Source organism: Neolamprologus multifasciatus, chromosome 14, assembly GCF_963576455.1.
Source record: "Neolamprologus multifasciatus chromosome 14, fNeoMul1.2, whole genome shotgun sequence".
Classification (NCBI taxonomy): Eukaryota; Metazoa; Chordata; class Actinopteri; order Cichliformes; family Cichlidae; genus Neolamprologus; species Neolamprologus multifasciatus.
Window position 1 is genome coordinate 14,173,527 of NC_140452.1, and position 14,387 is coordinate 14,187,913.

Genomic DNA, 14,387 nt, shown 5'->3' on the forward strand with positions numbered 1-14,387 from the left:
CATGAGCGCATGTGTATTTGTATCAAATGAATAACTAGAAATATTTGATCAAAGTGTGGAAAGTAGAAAAGAAAAAGCTCACTGGTTCTGTTTCATTACAAGTGTCCACCAGCAGATTTAGAGGGGGGGGCATAGAGGTCACACCTCTCCTGGATGTGAAATGGGTTGTGGGGCATGTCATTCCATGCTCAATAAAATGCTAAGCACTGCAGATCTGCAGATTATACACTATAGCTTGGTATAAATTACATTTTGCAGTTGTTTAACTGCTCTAATTAAAATACTTTCTCTCACCATAAATTAAACACATTTCTAGCGCAATACCAAGGTATACCAAAGGGCCTAATCTCTTAAAGCATCTGGTTATGTTTACTTTTTCATCAGAGAATATATGTAAATTAATCAGTTCTTCTAGCCTTAAAACACCAATAAAAATACAGCTTTCCACGCACTGGCTGGCACTAAACAATCCAGCACCCAGAAATATTCTATTCGAATATCCCTCTATTGTTCTGCTTTTTGGACAAAAACAACTTGTTTTAACAGCTTTGTTAAAAATAGGTTGTGTGTGGATATATATGTGTGTAAATAGTGAGGGAAACATTACCACATTTACATTTGTTTACCCTCTGCACACGGTTTTGCAGTATCATACAGTTGGGCAAGACTGCTTCATAAACACACAAATACACAAACAAATGCACACATACACACCAGTTTTGAGGACCTGAAACTTTGTACTTTAAATTTTCCCTGTCAGAACCACAGTTTCCATGTGTCACACAATTATGCTTTAAATGAGCTCTACTGAAAATTGAGAGTTAATGAGTATGTGATCTGGCACAGAAGGAGACTGTCTCAAAACTAATTATTGGATCTCTAGAGCTCAGGTCTGCTCAATTAACGCATCCACTTGTATTGCTAAGAACAAAGTAACAGGGTACATTTGAATAAAACCAACTAAACTAATGTGTTAATGATGTTTTATTCTATAAATTAGTAGCTCTTAATAGATGTATGAGAAGAAATATACAAAACAAAGGCATTTTGTTGTAAATTCTTTGTTGGTACACGGATAATTAAAAGAGGTGCTCTGAAACAGAAGTAGTGTAAATGGATTTATCTCCTAATCGCACGCTAAAAGACAAAAAGAAAAAAAAAAGGAGACGCTAAGATGAGCTTTTATCTAAAAAATCTTGCTTTGATGGTACAATCTCTGCAATTTAGCCAAAGTACATTTAATCAAGATTAAAATTCATGTTAGGGATTATGTTGATTTCTGACTGAATGCAGACAATTAAGCAGAGATGCAAAGTGAATGGTGGGCAGGAAAGAGGAATCCAAATATTAGATCTGTAATGTGAAGTAAAGGTCGCTTCCAACATAGCAATAATGTGACCTGATTTTCCTCGCACAAATCAAGGGGCACAAGTTGCTATGGTAACTATAGTGTGGTCCACAGAATGGAAGCTGGTAGTAAAGATGCTTTTAAAAAAAATCTGCATTAACAGTCTGATTAGGAATATCTATTTTTTAATGTGTGGTCAATTTCGAAAATTCGTGACTTAAAAATTAAAAACAACAGCTACTGAAACATAGCCACGCATTTCTTCGTCATTCATTCCCAGTGCAGTTCTCAGTGCAGTCCCATGGTAATATTTATGGCAATGATATATACACCTAATTAAGACTCAATTTATTTGAATCTGATCTCAACAGTCCAGATCCTAAAGTGATAAAGTGCTTTCATTTTTACTATGGAGAACACAGTGATGCTATATACTACTTCATATAAGCAACTAAATTTCTATTTGGCATAATTTCTTTAAAGCGGGATCATTAATCGCAATGAACAAATTACAGATAATAGTTCAGGCAGATTTGATTATGTTGCACCAGTGAAACAGTGGTTCAAAAAAAGGTTTGCATTGTAGGAAAACCCGAGGCTTTTCAACCACATTGCTAAAGATGTATAAAATCAAGCATCTAACCACACAGTCTCGTTTTCCAAACACTTGTGAAAGTCTGAGTTATTCTAAAGAGCCTACCAAGGTTCCTGCTGTACAAAAGTCATCAGCACTCTGCTGACTCAATAACTGCCTCCTCTGGCATTAACACCAGCAGAAATACTGCACTGGGAGCTTCATATCTTCATAGCATACCTCTGTCACCGCCGCTAACATTTCTGAGACATGTTATTGAATTCATTTCAATTGAATTCAATTCAATATGAGCTCATATTTTTGTGAAATAGTACAATGTCTGAGTTTAAACATTCAATATGTTTTTAGTTGTGACAAGGCCACATTTACCACTGTGTAGCATTACCTCTACTTTTACCAACGGTTGGTAAACATCTGGGAACTGAGGAAACCGGCTGTTGGACTTCCGGAAGAGAAATGTTATCCCATTTTTGTCTGATATAGGATCGATTCTAGCTGATCAACAGTCCAGAATTAAATGTGTTCAGTTGGTGAAAGATCTGAACTACAGACAGGCCAGTTCAGCACCCTGACTTTTCTATTACAAAGCCATGCTGTTTAAAAAGCACTGTCTTATCGAAATATGCCAGGGTTTCCCTGAAACAGATCAAGATGGGAGTATATGTTGCTCTAAATCACATATATATCTTTCACCACTGTGCAAGCTGCTAATTCCATAGGCACTGATGCACCCCCATATCATCAGAGATGCAGTTTTTACAAAACCATGCTGATGATTAGTGGGATGGTTCCTCTCCTCCTTAGTCCAGAGAATGTAGTGTTAATGTTTTCCAAACAAAAAAGGGAAAAAAATTCAATTTGTCTGTCCAAAGAACAGTTTTCCACTTTGTCTCAATCCAGTTAATGAGCTTTGACCTGGGGAAGACAGCTTTAAGATTCTCTTTTTATGTCCAGTCATGTTACTCACCGGTTGTCAATTAACTTAGTAAGTAGCAAAAATGCAGTAACAGCTTCTTATATTAACCATTTACTTCTCCAGCCTTCTGCTGTCCTGGTCCCAACTTATTAAAGACATGTTAAATTCAAAATGAGGCAATGCTTTTAATAAACTGGTATTTTGGTGGACTTCATTTTTCAGTCCTAATTATTGCGTCCTATTTTGTATTTGAATACCATTACAAACCAAGTTCATTATGAAAAAAACTGCACAAATTTCCCAAATTTTAGAATCCAAACTCATCGTGTAACGCATATAAACATCAAATGATTGCATTTTTGCAGAAAATTCATATTAAAAAATGCACAGTGGAAAAAAACCAAGTCAACAAGATTCAGTTCTCAGGGGAAGGCAGCAACAGGCAGAATTGCATGGTTTGATCAAGTAGTTGAAGCTGTATCGTGGACGCTTTTATACATTTTTCAGAATGTCAGTGGGGAAGTTTGAACTCTTCTTGGGACAGCTGGGACCACATGTGATTTGCATAGAAATAATTTTAGAGAGTCGATTGACACAGAGCTGCATCCAGCTGTGTTTCTGAGGTAAAACAGTAGAAAGATGATTGCCACATGCAGTTGTCAGATCTCTTTATTCGGATCTGAAAAAATGAATATGGTTTGAAAAAACAAATGCTGCATATTTTTCCAGCCAAATCATGCCGCCGCTATGAACAGCTGCATTAGGCATAGGTGAGTCTGATTTCCACTGATTTTACACGTCTGTTGTGTAAAGGGCTTTACCTGATTGTAAACCAGTCGTGAACTATTGTATAGGAGAATTCAGCTTAATATGGTTTATCTACTATGTGATTGATCTTAAAGCCAGTATAAATAAAGAAAACCTGTTCATTTAGATGTAACCTCCTGGGCACTTTACATTCACTGCATTACATTACAACTTTTACAATTAAAAGTTCACTATACCTTTTAGCTGTTGCAGAACTTGGTTTAAGTATACATTTTACTTGTCATTTACAGGATCTTATTTCAGAGGTATCATTGTGTAACATTTAAGTTGCTTTAAGTCCTCTTGGTTACTTACCAAGTGGAAAAGTGAAACAAATGTAAGTCTCACAATCCCTGAGAAATATATCCAGCTCCAAGTGTAGTTAAAACACTGTTCTGTTGCACTCGCAAAAAAACCTTTAGTCAGCTCATTCACAAACAAGAGAGTCTGCAGAAGGTAACTCACACAAATTTTCCATGTATGGACTTTTGCAGACCTGTCCAGGGTGCACGGTGCCTGTCACCCTATTGCACTTACTTTTTGCAGTCTGTTTTTAACTTTTGTCAAACACAGAGAACACCTGTCTGCTGACAAAGGTATCTTGGGCTCACAATGTTTTAAGGCTAAGGCTAGTGGTCTTAAAATATACATGAATGGTGAATATTCTGACTGCTGCATTACTCTGCTCACATATACTATATTTTAATATAGTACATATTCCCTTTAAATGGTCATTGTTAACATATATTTATGTTTCCTTTTTATCAGCTAATAGAAAAAAATGAAATGGTACAAGAAACATGATCCACTGAGACTATAGTAATAAGCAGCAGACACATCCAAATCAAATTCAAGCTGCTGTTTTGAAGTGTTAAATCCAGATTTTATTACTACAACATCTTCTGATCACTCAGACAGACAGTAGATTCACATACATACAAAAAAGAAATTAAATGAGGAAAAAGAAAAAAATAACAATTCAATTTTTTCAGTGATTCTAGTTGCTTTTCTCTCGTCTGCTCTGATTTCACCACTCCAGTTGTTTTCATTGTGTGCTCCACTCCATGTTGAAAGTTCATCCTTTCCTCACCCACACAGATTGAGAAAATAACAAAGGAGATACTACTAGAACTTAATGTTGCTCGAATTGAAGACTGTGTGTTCTCTAATTGTAAGAGCAATAAAAGATTTCCAACAAACGACAGTAAGCAATGACTCTTTCTCGGGCTTCTCTTTGAAATAAAGTAACAGGCTGAAAATTCCTTCACTATAATGGCTCTCTGCATGTTTTTAAATATGCTTAGGTAACGCAGAAAATTAGATTAGACACTCTGAGGCTTGATTACAAATTAATCTGTTTACCACAGAACAGTTTGTGGTAAGTAGAATAAGACTTGGGAAAAAAAGAGAATGGCCCTTTAAACCATTTGAAACCATCCCATAAATGTTTTCCCTTTGAAGCTAAACTAATTTAATTACCTAGAAACTGTAGATCTAAGTGTGTGTGTTTCAGACCAGAGATTCTCTCCTGCACAGCAGATGTTCTACGTACTGCAGCTGATTAATTACAAGCCTTCAGTTGCCGAACAATCGGAGTTGCTTATGATGAGCTAGAATGAGAATTACAGTCAATAATTGTAGAGTTGTACAGCTTAGTGAATGCTCTGAACTTTTTCAAAAAAGGTTTCACAGGCTGCACTTTTGGCATTTTCATTTTTGCGTAGCCCTCCCTTTCTGTCACATCTCTCATCAATCTCCCATTATGTTAACTGCAGCATTCATTGTTCTAACAAACTGCTGGAAAATGAAACAATTCAGCAGCCTCTCACCCAGTGCTCAGAGGTTGCCTATCTTATTGTTTTATTAAGAGCATAAAAGCATTAGAATTTAAAGAGATATTAAGAATGGATAACGTTGACTTGAAAATTAAAATATAAACCATATAAATTAATTGCACATATTGAAGTAATGGTATAGCTGCTGTGAAATGCGGGAAAGAAATGCAAAAAAGGAAAAAAATAAAATATTTAATCTCCCTTGTATTTTTTTCAGTATCATTATAATGCTTCTCACAGCAAGCTGACAGCTGATATCAAGGAATGGTGTAAACCCAAACATCAGCATTCACAACACAACAGCAGCTTTGTATAGATGCTTCACAGAACAGCATCCTTTCTTTTATTTCCTGTAAAATGCATCAGTGGGTCTGTCTTATCCCAACACCTAATGAATCTTCACATCAACCTAATATCTGGAAGACATTTTACTCTTATTAAGTCTCACAAAAAAGCCTTTTTTTAACACCATGGATACTATATACTGAAGTGTGTTAAATTGAATTCCTTTATCACACAATCCCAAGATCATTGACTTTAACTAACGTGTTTATATAAGTTCAAAGTTAGGTACAGAAAATGAAAATCACCCAAGATTAGGTCTTGCCCATTCATATGAGTACCATTATATCATAGCCTAACAAAACAATACTTCAGAATTTATGCATTTATAAGGATAGAATAAATTCACTGTTGCTGTCACAGGAGACCGAATGGTGAGGTACTGCACAAGACAGCTAAGCACAACAGCCTTCTCAGTTGTTTTCCAACAGATTCCTCCATACACATTTCATCTCTTGGGAGAAAGAGGCATGAGAGTGGAATATAACAACTCAACATGCAAGATGCAAGAAAGGTGACCCTAAAACACTCTCTTCTTTTAATGGACAGCATTCCCTTGGAAAAATCCCAACTATTAGGTTGATCATGAAGGAGCAGACGCTACGAAGGACTTGACTTGAAATGTGTCCAAGAATTACTGAGGTTACTGTTCTGGAAAGAATATGTCTGCACTCTGAAAGAGCTGACAGTAACCTGCAATTAGAATTAATGGTGTAAACATGCATATAAAAATACAGCACAAGTCAAACAAAACTGTTCTCAAGATGATTCCTCATTTCCAATCAAACTTTTACAAGAGAAAACACAGCACATAAAAGTCGTTAATGCAATAACGAGCTAGAAAACAGCTGTTAAGAAACAGGGCCTAAAGACATTTTCACTGGGGTTAAAGATTAAAATGTGAAAGGTAATTCGACCTAATTATGTTCAAGACATGATTAAAAAGTCCCGAGACTGTTGCAGTTTTCCAATAACTGAGAGCATCACGCACATTTAATAGGTGCAAGTGGTGTAGAAGGGGACGACTTTGATGGGGGTGGCGCTGGATTACTTTTATGGGCGCGGCCTCAGGACTTGTGAAATGTTACATTAAAATCACTGGTTTCTCAGTGTTCCTTTGATTTCTATAAACACTGCTCATGCTCTCCGTGTCTTTGGAGGTAAGACTTATTAAGATACCACAGGAGTAGATATGGAGCTGTAAAGTCTGGTGTGAGCTCCAATGAATTTTAAGTGAGGCATAAAAAAATTGCCTCCTAGGAATCATTTGGCGTATCAATGCCCTGCTTGAGGTAATGAGAAACAAAAATTAAATATATAACAGTATAAAAAAGGATGCAAATGAAATTATGAATCTTAGGTAACAATAACTTATTATGCCTCAAATTCTATTGAAGATAATACACATAGCTTGCAAGCAACCCCTTTTTGTCTGTCGTTATAACACTTTTGAATGCATTCCCAATCTGACAAACACAAACTCGTTTACCAGTTACATATATATATTTTAAATGTTTTATTTATTTATATAATCACATTTTACTTTCTTTCATCTGAAAGTCAAAAGTGTCACTAAATTCAGCTAATCTTTCGTTTTGTACTATCAGCATGATGCAGATATAGCCTTAGACCCTGTATTTGACTCCCATGAAACTGCATAGCTAGTTTTTACACCTTCATCTCACTAATCTGTCTAGAGCATGAGATTGTTAGACGTTTGGAAGATAAAAAATCAAAGAGTGTTGTGCTTCATCATGGCCCTGGTAGATAAGGCCCTTTACTGTCACATAAAATCAGGAGCTGCCTACTGAAAAACACTCCATCCTCGGGCTATTCCCCACCATCATCACTACTCTCTCCATACCATCTCTGCAAATACTTGGTGTTCGCTTCACTGACAAAGTCCTTCCTTACACCTATTTCAGCACGCAAGTAACATGTTGAGTACAGGGTGCTACTGCGCAGATTTCATCATTGAAGTCAAAAGGTTTGCCTCGTTGCCCCGATAATCAATTAGATTTACTATTTCAACTAATGAGACACCCATATTTTGATTACAAGTGTGTTCCTGTTTTCATTTCAACTACTACTTCATAAACACATTGCTTTGTTTCAGTTAATAACCTTTAAAACTTTAAAAGCACATATTTAAGCTGTGGCGCAGAGGAAGCCTGCAGGTATCTTCAGATCACTTGCTCAAATTAAACACACTGAGGACAGCCCAAAGACAAATGATACCAGGGCAGCATAATTAACCAACCTGAGGCTGTGGGGCGTATTAGCAAACCAAAATAAGTTATTTTAGCCATTCTGAAAGCAGTAGAAATCAAGAAAGGAAAGCCCCAGGTTGATGCAATCATGTCACTTGTTCTAATTACACACTGCTAACTCACACAATTGTCATGGTGCGTGGTGTTTTTGTACAACCTCCTGGCTGCAGCGCACGAGTCAGATCAAAGCAGCGACGTACATACGAGATGAAGATACGAGGCTGAAGGATGCAAAACTGCACTCAAATTAACGGTACTTATTTTGTTCACACACACGCTTTAGCATTGCAATGTCAGTGCGACTTAAGATTGTCTGTTTGACTCATTGGACATCAAATCCAAGTCGTTCATAACAGTGACAAGTGGATGAGGGTGCTGAAAGTCAGTCTTTCTTACACAGATGCTTCTAAGCAATTATATAAATTAAGTTGTCAGATGGGTCATGAGGGATGTTTGTCTTCCAGGCTGTGCTAGACCAGCCTGCCTTACAAACAAAGTGCTAGATAGGAAGACAGCCAAAGAGGAGTTTGCCACTGTCAAGATTACCAACACTTCTTAAAAGGAATTTCTTTAATCCAACAAATGCGTGTCATCTCAAATCACTGCATGGAATATTCCCAGGGCCTACATTGTTAGTCATGATTATGTTTTGAGCACAAAATTAAGCCCTTGCATTCTCTGGACAGTGAAAAACATGTTGTTTACATATTTGAGGATGCTCAGCAATTTCCTATCACTGCCTCACTGCGCTTTTGTCACCATAGAAGTAGCTTCAGATTGCTCTATACAATAAAGCAGGATATAGTGTGATACCATATTATCCTTTGAATAGCTTTGCTCACAACACTCTACAGGGACATGTTGAGCGCCACTTGTGCTCCGCACGACATTTTTGTCCGTTTTCACTTTATTAGTTGCAGATTTGTCAGTGAAAATATGATTCCCTTGGGTGGTGAGACAGTTTCTATCCCTAGCCTCTCTCTTGTCACTGCTGATATGCATTTTTATTCCCCCAAGTGTCCCAAAGGCCTTCACCAGAGTTGTCGTTTTTAATTAGCCATACCCTAAATGCGTGTCTGTTGGCCCATGTCAATAGTCATTTAATTTAGGAGGATGGGGCAGCTGTAACATCAAGACATTTTCATTTCAATCAAGGTTAGCCGATTTACTAATTTGCATTTCATCTCACACCTGCCCCCATGTGGATTTACAAACATTTTAAAGCATGCGCTGCAAGCAAATAACTGATTTACATATGATAAAGATAGGGGTAACCTCTAATTCATGCCAAGTGAAACAAGCCCAGCTGTGCGTTCCCTCCACCTTTCCCCCTGATATGCAGGTGAATCTCCTTTTGATTACTGCATCTGGTGACTTGAACTATACATCTCTTGGTGAGATGAGCCATTTTCAGATAATATTAGGAAATTAAACCCAGCTGTACAATGAACTGATATGGCAATCATTTAAGCACATAGGGCTTATGAAATATAGATATATATCTATAATAATATTAAGGCAAATTATAGGACATTTGAAATCCCAAGCATGCCTCCAAGTTATACTTCCATCATTAAGTCTTAATGGATGCTCTATTACACTAACAGAAAACCATAGAGCCACACTGTGATGTGGGTTATATGATTGTAACACTACTATACAGTTTTAGAGATATCATTCAAAGATATTTAGCTATTGGTGTTAAATGTGACCTATATTTAGGTGAGGTTTCTGTTTTTTACCCTTTTTTTCATGGTGTAATATGGAAAGCCTCCTTGAGTCATAAATGCTCCATGTTTGTTAAAGTGGAGCCTTGTCCTCATGCTGAGAGTGAAATATTCCAGTTGGAATCAGGGGGAAATAAAACAGAAAGCCACTGCTGTAAGAAAACAAAGATACAATTGGTTTTGCTGAATTTGCCTGAATTTTTTTTGACATTGTAGCAAAACTCCATATTGACTGCATCCATGTTAAACCAGTGTAGCCCTGCCACGGTGTATTGTATGTGACATAGGCCACAGAGTTTAGAACAATTCATGAGGCAAATCAGAGAGAGAAGGCTACTTTTCTTTCAGCATATCCCACTCTCACATACACAAACTATACTTACACCATTGCGTATGTAACACGCTGGGTGTCAATAAAGCGAATGCCATATATTTCCCAATTTTACAATTTATGGAGTAAGAACAATTGTTTTTGTTTTTTTACTGTTGGAAAATGTCTGTCTTTTTCTTGAGCTTTACAAATACATGCTGCATATGAACATCTACCACCTTCAAAGCAGATCTGAACATCTGCTACTACATGTCAGCTTCTGGGAACCACTGAAGGATGCAGACAAAACTAGTTTCTATATTTTTAGAAAAAAAATGTTCCAGAGGCTCGTCATTTAAAACTTTATGACTCATAAATATTGTATTGACATACTTAGTGACTTTAAATGAGAAATTACCCTTAAATTATTACAATGCTGTTTCTTAGTGCCTCGGAGTGGCAAAAAGGAAGAAAACCCCAAGCTGCAGGGGAGTTACTGACAGCAGAAAGACCTTGAAAGGGTGCATTTTTCTTTGACAGACTTAATTCCTTCTGCCACTGCTTGGCTAATTACTGTCATTGAGAAGAAAGTCACGCAAAATTCTAAGGGGGGAAAAAAAAAGAAAAGAAAACATATCCTAATTGAGTAATGGCTTAATAATAGCCATTTCGTTTCTGTGCATCATCCAAACACATCAATAAGACCAAACACAAGTATGTTAGCCTAAAAGCCACGGTGGACAACCAACTGTCACCAGTGCACTTAGACCATAGTATTACACTTTGCATTCAACACAGCCAAGCTGCAAAATTAGAGTTTGGCAAATCTGCATATCTCTGATTGGATAATTCCTATGGGTCTACTTGTGTGGTAAGTGGTGTGTTAGAAGCCTCCTGTTCTATTCTAACCTAAAAATGCAATCCTCCCTCCAAAAATACAGATCTTCTCCTGCCCTCACAGTGCAGCTCTTTTTCTTACACAGAACATTTAATGGACCCATTTGAGATGCTAGAGCTCAAATCTACACATTGTTTTTTCCTTTTAAGACTGCTGAAGCTTTACTGTAGGACACCGCTAATTTGACTTCAAAACTGAAGTCATTATTTCAGCTACCCCCAGGCGCGATGAGCAGCTGAAATGGTTCAATTTGACACTTTGTTGTGTGTTTTGTGCATCTTAAAACAGCTCCATCGCCCACATGCTTAATTCTGACTCTGTTCACTCTTTTGGAAAAGGTAGAAGTTATTGAAGCAGCGTGGTTGGAAGTAAGCAAAAAAAAACAAACTATTCAGCTCCTTACAGGTTTTCATTTTTTTTTTGTTTTTTTTTTTATTTTTATTTTTTTCATGGATATCTCCAGGCTGTCATCTCCAGAACTTGTCTCTCTTTAGACAACCCGCGTTCGCTCTTACAGATCCAGCTCTACAATCGATGGGAAAAATAAAAGAAATGCGAGTAAAGTGAAATACTTTAAAATACTCACGGAAATACAAAAAAGTCGTCCTCGGTCTCCGTGTGATAGCTGCTGTGGTAGCTGACCCAAACGACGGAATGGCAGCGGTTATATCCAGTGAAGTCCGGGTCCTCCTCTCTGCCGCTCTATGTGGTTAGTCAGCGCAAACAGCACATCCTTAAGCACAAACAGCAGGAAACAGGTACACTTCTTTCGGTCTCGAGCTCTTTACCCCCTAGAAGCGTGAAAGCTCGTCCTCGACTTCGGGGAGCTTACTGGAGGTGCCGTGCGTCGTGCTGGACGTAGCTTTGGTTTAGTCTCTTCTCTGTCAGCCTCCACCGCTGCAGCCGGCTGAGGCTCTGTCTGCAGCGCAGCATCCCATCTCCCTGGTGCTGAGGAAAAAAAAGGTGGCCCTTAGTTAGTTATAAGGAGTGGCATTGCATCAGTGCATCGGTTTCTGCCACTGTACAAAGATCTTGGTCGGAATATGTTTTTCTATCTGCTGGTCCCTTTGATGCTAAAGTTGATTAAGTGGGGGTGGAAAAAAACTGCTTTGTAAATGGCTGAATATACCCCCTCTTTTCAAGAGTGCGCATATAATGCTGACTTGGGTTTCCCCCCCTTTTTGTTTATTAATACATACACGTCTACAGCCCCATTAACACATGTGTGAGGCACTGATAATTTATTAAAACTAATTTTTTATATACATTTCCAGTCGAGTCTTGCTGCTGAATTTTCTCCACGTTTTTTAGCCTATTGTGAAAAATGTTTTTTATCGTTATTTTTAACATTCACCTTGTTAAGGTAATAAGCAATAAACAGCTACTGTATGTAGCAAATGGCTAACTTTGGCTTAGCATGTTTCACCAATTTCGCCGATCAGAGTTTTAACCCTGGAGAACCCATGGGGTCAGACCCGACCCCATGGGTTTACTAGGGAAACCATGGGGTCAAATTTGACCAAATTTCTCCAGGGTTAAATACAAAATTAACTTGAAGCTTATTTTTCCATCTTCATCAAACACCTGGTGTTCCGCTGTATTCATTTAAACAGGAAAACTTGTTACCTGTTAACTTTATGGTCTGAAAAGTAAAACTAATACACAGCCTCTTAAAGTTGCATTTTTTGTAATGACCAGTAGGTGGAGATTCTTCTATAAAGAAGTCTTAGTAGATGTCGATAGAAAATGCTGTCTTGATCTTGATGAGTTCATGATGAATTTATGAAGTCAGTCACATTTTTTCAAGTCTTATTTTATACTCCACGATTTACATTTGTGAATTCAGGTCATATTTAGAGCCCAAACTGACGATAAAGCAGGTTCAAGGATATGTAGTGTTGCCTGGTTTTTCCCTCAGATCCACACCCTTTGATGCCAGATTTTAAAACCATATCAATAGTAAAACTAATACTGAATCTGAAAATGAAAAGCCAATTATTTAACAAACCAAGAAAAGAGCTGAAGGTGATGTTTGACTCCTTGTCGAGGGACTGTTTGACAGGACAAGTGTTTATTGATGATCATGATTGACTTCAGATCCATGCAGACTTCCCGGATCAATAGGCTTTACTACCTCACTGAACTTCAAAGTAAGATCAGGAGAATCCTTTGGTGGAAAAGAGTGTTTGTTTGAGTTATGTCAGGATAAAAAGGTGGGACGTGTCCTCTATTTAAAATTAAACATGGGTCCTCAGTTCATTTCTGTGCAACTGCTTCTTTTATGCTCTTTTCACAACCTAAAATTATACTTTTTGAAGACTTTATTATGTCGTTAATAAATGAACTTTATTTCTATATATTTATTATTTATTATAATGTTTGTTTTTCTGCATTTAAAACAAAAAAAAATTGTGTGTCATGTGACAGCATCCCCACCCTCTCAACAGAACATTAATGGTTCTAGACTAGAGAGTATAGATTAGTGCCTTCTGTTTCACATATCAGTTACTTAGCTCATATTGCCACCCTCTGCTGTGCGTGTTTGACTGACAATATGGAGCTAACAGCCTATCTCTATCCCCCATCATTAATTAAACAGTACCCATGAGTGAATGCTCTTCCTATTGCACAATTGATCCATTCTGCTGCTTGTAGCTCTTATCAGCTTTTAGATCACATCTTTTGAGAAGAAGTAGTTTAAGGGTCCTTTTTACAGCTTTACTTGTTGGCACTTACATCGTTTAGAGAGCTTTCCTGATAGTGTACATTATGAATTGTCAGAAGATAAGCCCATTATATTTCGTGTGTACTACCTTACACATCATCATTTTAGAGCGCTACCTCCGGTCAGCGGATTGTTTTCGATGAGAGGATATGAAATATCAATCAGTTAGTATTTTTCAGTGTTGTATGAACAATATGCTATTATGGTTGTAGAGGAGGCCCCTTGATCCAAAGTTTGATAGTAACACAAAAGGAATTAACTTTTTAAAGAGCAATGCCTTACTTTTGAATCTTACCCAAAAAACACAGAATAAAGAACCTGTAGCTGACGATAACAAAACCACACATTAACAGTTTACATAATCATATCATAGAATTGTTTGGAATATAAAGTAGACCATAATGGCTGGCTTGGTCACACTATACACATCAAGGTTTTGAAATAAAAAACACTGCCATATTTCCAGTGAGCACATGTCAGCTTCTATTTTGTTGTAGTGTAACCTATTACCCTGCTTTCTACCACCCCAAGTTAAATTTATGCCTTGTTTGTCAATAAGGAGGCATGTATATGTTGCAACTTTACAGCTATGGAACAAACACGCAACATTAGAA

At 37.4% G+C, this 14,387-nt stretch overlaps 1 protein-coding gene across 2 annotated transcripts in view; it reads right to left on the reverse strand.

Moving 5' to 3' along the window:
- cntn5 (contactin 5) overlaps window positions 1–12,219 on the reverse strand; it is a 120,848-nt gene extending 108,629 nt beyond the window's left edge. For both annotated transcript variants that reach the window (XM_085131036.1, XM_085131034.1), the window contains exon 1: window positions 11,635–12,219. The gene's annotated coding sequence lies outside the window, so the exon portion shown is untranslated. The remainder of the gene's footprint in view (window positions 1–11,634) is intronic.
- Between the last annotated feature and the right edge of the window lie 2,168 nt (window positions 12,220–14,387).